The sequence below is a fragment of the Brachyistius frenatus genome, unplaced genomic scaffold (assembly GCF_029030835.1).
Source record: "Brachyistius frenatus isolate BFR_SWC_R1_liver_20210118 unplaced genomic scaffold, ASM2903083v1 Contig_134, whole genome shotgun sequence".
Lineage (NCBI taxonomy): Eukaryota > Metazoa > Chordata > Actinopteri > Embiotocidae > Brachyistius > Brachyistius frenatus.
In genome coordinates, this window is record NW_027210733.1 from 1,074,186 (window position 1) to 1,086,358 (window position 12,173).

The window sequence follows — 12,173 nt, forward strand, 5'->3', positions numbered from 1 at the left end:
GGTTCAGGAATTGTTCCTGGAGTGTCATTAGGGCACATGGCTCTGAATCCTAACTATCGATTTTTTTTTTTTTAATTTTTGTGGAATTTAAACAGAACAATGGCAGCAAAAAAATGAAAAAATATGAATAATCTGGAAACTTTTTTGCATGAAACTCCAAAAGAGAAACTACAAGAAACATTTTAGAGGTCATAAAGGTCAAAGGATATTATTGTATTTTTACTTTGAGGGTTGAATAATTTTACTTGGTGCCTTTTTAGAGAAATTTTCTTTGTAGTATTTGTCAGCTCTATATTATATTCTCAAGAAGTCTCAGGTGGTGATATTTTATACAGACTTCACAATAACACTTGATTTCAGCGTGTAGCACAGAAGAGCAGCTCAGAGTAAAGAGGCTTCTGTCTGTTATATTAAGAGGTAAAAACAAAACAAAAAAAAGCCAGATTACTGCCTGATGTTACAAAACAATGGAAAACTGATCGCAGTGTGTTTCTTAAAATAGCAACTTCACACTACAGACTGTAATTATGGTACATATTCATACATGCACGTGTTTGTCAGGTAGTGTGAATTTCTGAAGGCAGTTTCATTTCATATATTGCACAGTTGTGATCACTGTACTAGCACATTAACCCTTAAATCTATAATTTATCAAGTTTTTTTTGTGTCCAGATTAATTTAAACAAATATAGCTGTGATATTGCATCAACCAGTTAATGAAGCTAGTTTTAAATATCTATGGTTTTGATATTTTCTTTTTTTTCCCTCTCTCTCTTATTGTAGAGACTTGAAGTCCTTCTTACAAGATGTCCAAAAAGCACATCTTGTATCCCCCTCATCCCTCTTGTTGTTTACTCATTATTTGATACGAGTTGACTCAGCCCAAATAGAATCAATTATGGGGATTTGTCTTCTTTGTTTGCTTTGTTCTTGGAGAAGAGACATGTGCTCGTAGCTCCACCACTCCCCTGTTTAATACGGGTCAGTGTTGGTGGAAAGACTGAGCCTGTTTAAATCCAGAGGTTAAGAAAACACTCACACACTGAAACAAACAGATGACTGATATTCTGACATCTTGCAGTAACAGCGTGCATCTTACACACTCTGACAACACACTAGTTTGTGCTACACGGTCAACACAATCACCCTCTGCTACGCAAAAGGCCAAGTGTTGACTTTGACAAAGGCCAGATCGCTTTTCACTTTCTGTCAATCTGCCTCTTTTCGGTCTTCCTCTCTCCACCCTGAACTATCCATCTTCCATGTTGTTACCTCAACACGTCCTCACACCCAAAACAACAAAAGAGCTCATTTGCCAAAATAACAAACGGTATATGACCAATTGAGAGGTCCAGCAACAGGCATGCCGGCGCTCCGTCGTCATGGTAACGGCAATAAACACAGCATTGAACCCCTTAACGTCAGGAAAAGGTCATAGTTTGGATTAAAATAAGCACGTTATTTATGTGCATGCGTTGACCGTGTTATTCAAGTCACACTGGAAAGTCCTGTGTTTTATCCAACGAACCATCCGCGCACTCTTTATCCTACGTCACCAAATTTTCTCCTTTGACACCGTCATAACTGCTACAGCCATAAGTGGTCACAATACAAATTTAAATATGGGCTTCATTGAGTTGCTTGTGCAGAAGACCTATATGGCCATATTTTGGTGGAGGACAGTCTGATTACCTGAATTAACGATTGTTTAATTATTTTATTTGTTTAAAGACGATGCAAATTCCTGGTGGTGTATTGTAAGACTGGAAGAAAAATATTCCCTTCATTGTACAACTATTGTATTGTATTGACATTATACAATGTCAGAAAACTGAGAGTTCAACAGTTTAAGTCCACGTAACGAATGTCTTGTTTATTTGGACCAGCAGCGCAAAACACACTTACGATGATATGAACCAGAGAAACTGTCCCACTTCACAGGCTGAGAACTGGGCATTGGGATTTTTACTTGAAAAATGATGTCAACAAAGAATTGTTCAAAATTGCTGTAGATTTGGTTGATAACTGATTAATTGGCTGGATGCTTCAGTGTATATACAGGTAGAAATATACAGGAAAACAGTGGCTACTTACACTAGGTGCTAAACTCTCATGAGCTGTCTCATCCTTATCAAAACACCATATTTACACCTTACTGAGGTAAATTCAAAGCACTGCGTTTAAGCTTTTCCAGGGTAACAATCTGGTGGTGAAACAAAACAAAAACCCATGTTGGCATGAAAAGTCTCCAGGGAATAAATGTCCAGTGTACCTGAAGCTCCTCACTCTGTCCGGCTTTTACCAGTCTGCGCTTCTGTCCAGGCCACTGGATTCTGCCAGGATGAAATCTCTCTGTCTGTCTCTGCCATAGGGGAACAGTGGGACCAAGAGTGAGCCTCCGAGAGCAAATTATGTACATTTAAATGAACCGTTTCCTTGAGTCTGCTCAGCTCAGCTCTGAGAAGGAGTTCAGATGGAACGGAGCTGGAACAGGAGGAGTTGAGAGGATGTGTGCGTGTGTGTGTGTGTGTGTGTGTGTGTGTGTGTGTGTGTGTGTGTGTGTGTGTGTGTGTGTGTGTGTGTGTGTGTGTGTGTGTGTGTGTGTGTGTGTGAGACAAAGAGAGTGTAGCAGGGATACACACTGTGCAGCCCACTTGAGTGGACCCCAGGCCCTCGCTTAGCCTTAATAGCTTTCCTGTCCACCTCCTCCTGCTGCATTAGAGTTACATTTCCACTCTGGGGGGGATGTTCTCCCTTTTATATATTTATTTATTCTATTTTCTGACCCTGCCGAAATACACTGTCTCCATTCACGCAGTCACTTCACAGAAGTGGTGCTGCTAGGCTCACTTCAAAAAAATGCCTAAACACTCCTACAGGGGTCTGGCAGCGATGGAGAGACAAGGAAAGTTTCCGCAATCATCAGCTCGGCTCGCTCACACACACACACACACACACACACACACACACACACACACACACACACACACACACACACACACACACACACACACACACACCTGTGGCTTTGTTTTACATTCAGACAATGCATCATGGAGAACCCTTTGTTTGTCAGCCTGTTCCATTATTTACCTCCTCCCCTTCCCATCCACCTGGGCCTTCAAATGCCAGTTATCATTGCTGAGAAACCTTGTGTCCGCCACAACTTGAAAACCTGATGAATAAGTAAACTAGTTCCTCCACATTGCCACACACTTCCTGTCCTTTTCAAAGGAACAAAGACAAAGAGCTGGGATGCAGTACTGCAGTCATAATGGAGTCGACTCCACACAAACTGGACCGTGGAGGCTTTTGCTCCTTCACTTGAAAAAAAAAAAAAAAAAAAAAAAAAAAAAAAAAATTCCCTGACCTCAAAAAGCCTTTCTTTGATTCTCAAAGCCTTTTAACTGTTTTCAGAATTTTTCTACAAGTCATTAAAGTCATTAAGCTACATGATAAGCAGAACTCAGAAATGGTGTTAAAGCGGTCCCCTGTGAGATTACACCGCCGCTCGCTTTATCCTCCGCTGCTTTTTCCTATCAGCACTGTAGCCTCTGTACTACAAGTACAACCCAGTCATCCTCAGTCTCGAGCTCGGGCTTCCTCCATACAGTCTGCCGTTTGCCAGCCTGCCAGCCAGCGCTGTCTAAGCATTCCTGTCTATCCAATGAGCTGGAGTCAGCCAAATAGTGATCTGCTGTTAGTTATTCAATTACTTCACCCGGCTGGCCTCCACTCCCCGGGGCTGCGGGTTCGGGGGGGGGGGGGGACAAGCAAGATGGGTGTGCTGCGTAGGGCTGCCTGGTCCCCGTGGGGAAGGGTGGTGTGCTCCCTGCAGCATCACGGTCATTTCCCACCATAGTGGAGGAGAATTTAAGATTTTCTCCAATTATTAAAAAAAAAAAAAAAAAAAGAGAGTAAGTTGCCATGTCATATCCCTAACTGTTTTTTGGTGGGTTTTGTAGCCTGCCGTGTGTGTGTGTGTGTGTGTGTGTGTGTGTGTGTGTGTGTGTGTGTGTGTGTGTGTGTGTGTGTGTGTGTGTGTGTGTGTGTGTGTGTGTGTGTAAATCCCTTTAAGAGCCTGTGTGTGTTTGAAGTAACTGATATTGTGAAAATATTCCCATGTGGACTGTAAGCTTCAAACAACTTTTAGCCGCACTAATACCAACAAGGCTTTAAGCCGCAGGCATACCCTGGATGAAATATTTGCCGTGTCTGCCAGGAGACAAATCTATTCTCTGCTTTCAGTAAAATACTGTCTATGCGGCAATATCTTATTTGTAGGCTGAGACCAGAGTCTCACAGGGACCAATTGAAGCTAGTTATTTCCATCCCTGTGCTTTGTGTGTTAATTACAAGGGTCAGAAAGACTGATGGCTTAACAGAGAAGGTTATAAGATGAGGTTATCAGCATCCGACTCTCTCTCTCTCTTCCTTCCTTGTTCCCCAACTTTTGCCTCTTTTTGTCTCTATTTCAGACGCTTCTTCTTCTCCACGGGGTGCTCATGGATGAATAGACCAACTCAGCTGACTAGAAATATCAAATCCATGAGCTGCCATAAATGATAATGGATGACAAGGGTGAATTTGTATATCCTCTGGATGCCATGGCAATGTTTTGTGCTTCAGGTAGCGCCAGTGGACGTACACGGAGGTCATGTGAAGGCTCTTCCTTCTCTCCCAGTACCCTCCTGCCCCTTCAGGGGATCATCCCTCACCATCTCTCCATCTCTGTTTCACGCTCTCTTTTTCTATATGTTGACACATGACTAAAGCCCCCGAATGTGCTTCTTCTTCAGAGATGAGTGAGCCAGTGGTAAAGGGGGAAGCTGTGTGAGGATGAAATCAATGGCATGAAGTGTCATCTCCCTTCACGTGGCTGCTCAATGGACGTCTCACAGGTTACCTGAAAAAAAATCCATCACATTAAAGCGCTCTTAAATTTATAACCTTCTTTTAACCTTGTCATGACTACATCAGATGAAGCTAGAAAGGAGAGTCAGAGAGACAAAAAGACAAACTCAGATGTTCTATTTTTTTTTTTTTTTAAGACATCTTCATACTCCTGACTTCACAGATGTTCCTGCCTCTGATGTCTAAACGGATTTCACAGTTTTCGTTAACTTTGAGAAATCAACTGTGTGCCAGGAAACATGCTGCCGTGTTGTACGCAGTCTATTCCTCCAATTATATTGTGAGAATGTTAAAGCTGAGATATGCAGATATGCAGATTGCTCCCACCAGCAATACCCACCAGGACCCCAATAACACACATGTATTTTCACTCACCCATGCAGTAGAAATGTGCCTCAATATTCATCATCTCAAAGAGCACATATTAAACCATTAATGCAACGCATGCCCTCGCCCGCCCGCCCGCCCGCCCTCAGAATAACCTAATTAGTCTTCAAATGAGATGTCGGCTGGTCTCTCCTATTGTCTCATTTCACAGAAATCGGGGGGAAATCCAGCGAGACAAGAGAGATAGCACAGCTGTCTTAAGAAGTGCTTAACTAGACCTCAGTACCATGACGATCCGAGAGGGAACATCCACACACACACACACACGCACACACACACACACACACACACACACACAGCATAGGTACTGATGAATATACATTCAACTGAACGTAAACAGCACACAGCACTCGCCCCAGGTCCTAAATGCACAAGCTGGGTGGGTGAGAGGGTGAGGGGGTGGGATTGGTGGTGGGGGGATGGGGGGGGGGGTTCCCTCCTAAGTACCCTCAGGTGATCATTAGAACTGCAGTTCAGTGACCTTGCAGCGGCTCGACCAGCAGAAGAAAGAGCCTTCAAAGTTTCAGTCCAACAGATTGCTTCCAAAATCTACAATGTTCCAGGATGCATCGGCAGCATTAAGGCACGATCACAGCTGACAACAGAGGCATAATGGGAGCAGTTTCAGAAGTGATGCAGCACTTCATAATGATGAAAAGTCAAACTCAACAGCAGACTGCGTGGCTGCGGGAGACCAGTTCCAGTTGTGCTAGTGGGCTGAGATTGTGAGGAATTTTAAGCTTGGCTTTAATTCAGATCGTGCAGCACGCACATTAATTACGTAGAGAAGAGCATTAGAGGTGCAACAACCAATCTTGAAGTATTAGTAAAGTAATTTTTTAGGTTATAAAAAAGAAACAAGTAAAAAAAAGTAGTTTAAAGTTAAAAAAAAAATTGTGACGATGAACTGAAAGCGAGCAAAACAGAAAATCCTCACATTTGAGCTGTTATGGTGAACGTGAATGCTTCTCTGTACTATAATTATGATGCAAGAACGTGTAAAAAAAAAATGTATGTAAAGTCGGCTTTTTAACAAAACTCCCTCAACCAACAGGCCATCACTTCCTGAAAACCTTTTACAATTTGAGCTCTTCCGATATATGTTTCCACATTTAAAGACCTGGGTGACGAGAATTGTCTATCATCAGTCAGCCAAAATAAATCAAAGTATTTAAGTGCTACTTTGCAAAGAAAGCAGAGTTTGTTTTTCTCTATTAGTCAACCAGTGACTTTAAGTTCAGAAAGCTGCTGGACGATCGAGGTTCAGAAACCATCACAATCACTCCCGATCGCCGGCAGCCATTGCTGCAACTGAGCACGTTTGTCGTCAACACAAACAAAGAGTTCCTCAGGGTCACCTCCACCCACCTCTCCTCTCCGCCATAGAGCTTTGGCGGTTGTGACAGCTCTGCTGCCATGGGAGCATCTATTTCAGCTCAGGCCTTGATCTTGGGTGACTTCACATTCGACCCTCGGTCTCTAATCAGATGTGCCACACATAAACCCCAGATAGATCAGCGGGATCTTGAGTGCAGACCTGAGCGGGAGTGAGCTTCTAATGGGCAGAGCTCAAGATGAACAGCACAGGTCCTCTCGCCGGCTGTCTCAACGCGGGGTAAGAATAGTCCACCTGCAGCCGACGTCATGACGAGCGGGCGACTGAGAACCCCTGAATTTCTTATGAAAATGAAGTGAATATTTAACAGGATGCAGATGTTAGCTCAAACAGAACAAAGGGATCACCAGTACAACCCTTAATTACCCTCTCCAACATGTTCTTCCTTTTTCAGTGAGTCACCCACACACCCACAAATAATCAAACTCTCGTGCTATTGCAGATGTCCCACCCACCGCAGGCAGATAATTACAGTGTTAGTGATGGGGTGAGGTGGAGGGTGGGGTGTCGGACAGACTGGGGGAGGGGAGAGAGAGAGAGAGAGAGAGAGAGAGAGAGAGAGAGAGAGAGAGAGAGAGAGAGAGAGAGAGAGAGAGAGAGAGAGAGAGAAAGGGGATAGAGGAGCGCGCCGAGCAGCACAATGATTCATCACCACAGCGCTCGACACACACCCCTCCTCGGCAACATGCCCGCTCCAGCCCCCCACTGGCAGTTTGGCGGCGTGCCCGAGAGTGACAAGGTGACACTGGCTCTTTTTTCATGTGCTGCAGCTCCACGCCACTCCAATCAAACCACGAGCAGCACCTCTGCTTCACAACAACACCACAGCCACTGACTGGCAGGAGGAGAGGCAAACCAGAGCTGCGATCGCACATAAATCATTCACCGGTTGACAACCGCCGCCAAATGTTGATTGCTTCCTGGTTATCTTCAAACCCCTTGTTTCATTGTCTCTCTTAGTGGCAACATATGTTGGGCGTAAAACAGAAATGTCTAAATATAAGTCACTGCGTGAGTTGACAGGCGTGGTGACGCTACCCAGCAGAAACAGTGGGTTGCTTTAATTCCTATTGTGTCTCAAATTTGATATGTAATCAGGAGCAGAGGGTGTTGCCAAAATGGACATTGATGTTGAAAAAAGAAAACAGAAAAATCACAATGACCATGACAGACAGTTTCAATTTATGTTTGCCTCTTCAAAAATCACAACCCGAGTACAGCTCCACTGAATCGAGAGCTGGCCCTATTTCCTATAATTAAAGCTGGAAGCGCAGGGGACAGAAGGGTATTCATTAACAAGCGACAATAAGTGGATGTGTTGGCTTCTGGGCTCTACAGGCTATCATTCAAAATTATAAAATTATTTTCTTGACCATTTCCTTACTTTAATAAGTTTGAACTTACACATAATTAGTAGGCTTGGTCAAAGTATTTTATTGTCTTCCAAAAGTAAAATCCCAGGATGACAATACGGATCGACGAGAACAGTTAAACAATGTCAACAACAGCAACAACATCAGGCCTGCAATGAATTTTAAGCACAAGGATTCCTAATATGACATTCACCATGACTCCCTAACGACTCTCTCTAATGCATCTCTGAAATGCAGCTACAGATGACAGAACTGTCACTTTACCATGAATTGTTTCAAGGTTGACCTAGTACTGAACTTAGCTTCTCCATTTGGCCTCCTGACAGCTGTATATCTTAGTATGTGCACTAAAATAATGATTCAAACGCGGAGACCACATCTCATATGAAGCATGACTGCTTATGCTCAGCGCTACTGTACATTTTCATAGCCGGACGTGGCAGAATTATTCACTTTGAATTAGAAGCGCTGCTGTTCAATCGTGTAAGCTCCAGAGACGGAAGTGCAAACACGGCATTAATATTTGACTAATCGTAACCAAGCCAGGTGTTAGACTGTAAAAATGAAAAATAACATGTAAAAAAAAATGTGAGCCTCAAAATAAACAGAAGTAATCTATCAGGTACCATTGTGTATAAATATGTAACAACCTGTGGTAATATGGCAATAAGTATGTATATGCTGATGCATTCATATGAAAAAAAGAGGAAAAAAACCAAAACTATTTCAGTCTCAGTACAACTTTAGAGAAAATGCAAGAAAAGAAAACTATTGCAAAGTTCACAGAAAGTATCATATCTAACACACACTAGCATTCAAATGTAGTTTTTGACAAAAGTTTGAGAAAATCTGCAAAATAAAAAGCAAATGAACACCAGCTTTCATTCACTACTATTATGCTGAGACAATAAACAGCTCTAGTCGGGTAACAGGAGAAAAGAGCGCGCTGAGCCAGCATAACGAAGAGATTGCCAGTGCAGCCTCAACAATGAAAACAATGTAGATAACATGACGGAAATATGTTTGTTTTATGTCCTCATCAGTCCAAACAGCTTTTTGTCTGCCACCATGTTTCACGCCTTTAGTGAAACGGAGGCTTTCGTGGACGTTGACGACACACCTCATCATTTATTCGATAAGCGTGTTTCTATCGATGCGTTTCACTTTTATTGATGAAGCAACTTTTTCACCTTAGCCAAGCGTAAAAACATTTTTTTTGCTTTATTTTGAAATTTAAATTCCTGCTTTTCAACTGCACATAAAAAAAAAACCCCCAAAAAACAAGTGGATGGATATGAACCCACTGCAACGAACAAATAAGCATCAATGTAAAATAATTCTCCAGTAATAAAGGAGATATATTGTCAGGATTTGAATTAGGGGAACGAACACAATGAGTTATATTCCCTGCCGTACATTTAAGCATAAATAGCCTTCTATAACAGATCATTTCTCCTCGCACCGTTAAGTTTCAAGAGCACTCTTGAGTTCGGCTCCTGCATCGCATTACAAACCGTACCGGGTTTGAGTTATTTGCCAATCAGCTGTATACAGCCTTTGAGAAAAAGCTGAACACATTGAACGTGAGAAAAATACAATTGAAATGTATAAGTGTGCGGAAAGAAAGAACTTCTCCTGCCTCTGTTGAGAACTTATAGCAGCTGCAGAAGAGAAAAACCTTTCCTCGTCTCAACTAGATGCTCTCTTAAATGCTCACGGACAGAGTGTGTCTGTGTGCAGATGTGTGTGCGAGCGCTCCTTTAGATTTCAAAGAGAACTGACCACTTCATTTCCACTCAGGGATATACAGTAACAAAGGGTCAAAGCCGGCTGACGCTATCAGATACTGGAGCTTCTCTGCCATAAATGGACACCGCAGCAAGCAGGACTGATTGATTTCCACATATCGAAGACTAAACTGTGGGAGGCATTGTTTTTCTTCGGGCTGATGTTGATTAAAACGTGTAGAAAGGAGAGGATCAATTTGCATCTGACAACCCGGAGGTAAGCGGAAAATGATAATGAAAGATTTAATTGAGCCCCTGTGCACAGGACAGGAAATAGATAAGGAAACAATGCAGTTAAAAAGGGAATGCTCGGATCAAAGCACAGGCCAATATTTCCATAATTGATATACTTGGTCCGTTTGCAGTTTTATTATTTACACGGCAAGGCAAACCCTTCTAAGTGGGCAATATAATAAGATATAATTGGAGATTACCTAAATAAAGAGGGTTCAGTCACACACACACACACACCAACACCAACACCAACACACACAAAAAGCCAAATCTGCACAAACCGTGGGAGGTGTTGTAACAGTTTGCCAACAGGAGACATTCACGCGTCGGTGCATCTGGAAGGGTGCTAGCTAACGCCCATGACTTCCCATCCCACACGAGAACTGTGGATGACTTTGTTCGTCATTAGCCGTTCACACAAACCTGCCGGCTCCGCATGCGAGCCTCCGCTTCTCCGTCCCCCCCCGCTGGGATGTCCTCTCTCTCTCTCTCTCTCGCGCGCGTCTAGACACACCTCTATCCTCTCCGCCATCAAACCCACACATCATGACACAGTATGCGACCACATGACATGTCATCTGCCGCTATACCTCTGTTGTCATAGGCAGCAGGTGCTGATTACTAAGGATGTCACCCGTGGAGCCCCGCGGTATCACACAAAGGTCTGTGATCATGACGAGTGCAGAGCGCTCAGCGGGCGCTCAGTCCTACCGGGCGTCGGAGGAAAACTTCTGCCACGAAGACGGCTAATTCGCAGCCTCTCTCACTCAGCTAACAATCCGAGCTAATTGTTTGCCTTTTTGTTATCTGTCTGGAAAAGTCGGCGGTGTGTCGGACGCGTGCGTGTCTTTAAACCCCGCAGATTAAAAACAAAAGCCGAAGGAGAGTTAGTGTGCAGTCGCACCGGGAAGTGGCCCCAGCAACCGTGATTTGTGCATCCTCTCGAAATAGGCGGTCCTGGGTGTTTATGGTGGCGACCGCTGGCGGGTCCTGCAGCACCTCATGCTGGTTATGGCTAGTTTTGTTTGTGAAAAAAATGGATCGTTCTATTGGCATTGCCTCTCTTTTGACCAAAAAAAAAAAGGGATAAACTGTATAAAATTGGATGGTTTGGATGATAGCTTTCTGGATTTTGAAAGGTCAATCTGCAGCACTGTCAACTCGGTAATTGGTCAGCAGCAGAAAATTGAATACCGACGATGAAAACCACGCAAACATACAAGGATTGTGGCAAGCTACAGATTAAAATTCAACTTCACTCAGTATGTTTGCAGCTATAAATGTTTGTGTGACCAAGCCTGTCACTCACAAGTAAAAAGACAATTCCCATTTGTTTTCTCAGCGAAAAAACAGGTCTTCGGTTTCTCTTGGAACAAAATGAAAACAATGTCTTCGTGCATCTCTGGATATTCGTATTGAATGAAAGCTTTAAGAGTCAAACAAAGGTAAAAACGCAGAGAAGGAAGATGTGTAAAAGAAAGAACACAGGCAGACCACTCCAGGTTTACGCATGACTTGCCAGTACCTGACATGCACGAGAATGTGTTGGCTCAATACTGATGTGTCTTGGGGTTTGAATATAAAGATTAAAACGAAAGACTGGCAAAATGACCAGTAAATGAATACACCGGTGATTTCAAAGTAGATGATAGAGACTAAAATTCAGAGCCTTGTTGTGGTAGCTCTTCTCCTTAAATCTTAAGTATTTATTTGTTTGGCTTAAATAACAAGCACAATGTCTCATGACATATCTAATGATGTAAAGTACAACTATTTTAATAAAGGCAATTAATTATAGTCGATTTATCTATTTAAAGATCCACCGTGCCTCTTATCATAGAGTTTGTAACTTTAGCAGCTGTGTCCGTGCTGAAAAGAAAACAATGCAAAACATGAATTGCGTGCAACTGGCACGCAGGTCCGATAAGCTCTTTGTTAATGTCGTATACTGTATGTAAAAGTCTCTAACAGCAGCATTTTAGGTGCAAAAAAACATTGACGAGACGGCAGCAAAATGTCGACCAACTGTAAGAGATCGTGGTGTTGTAGTGGCTATAGAATTATGTGTACAATGCACTTCTA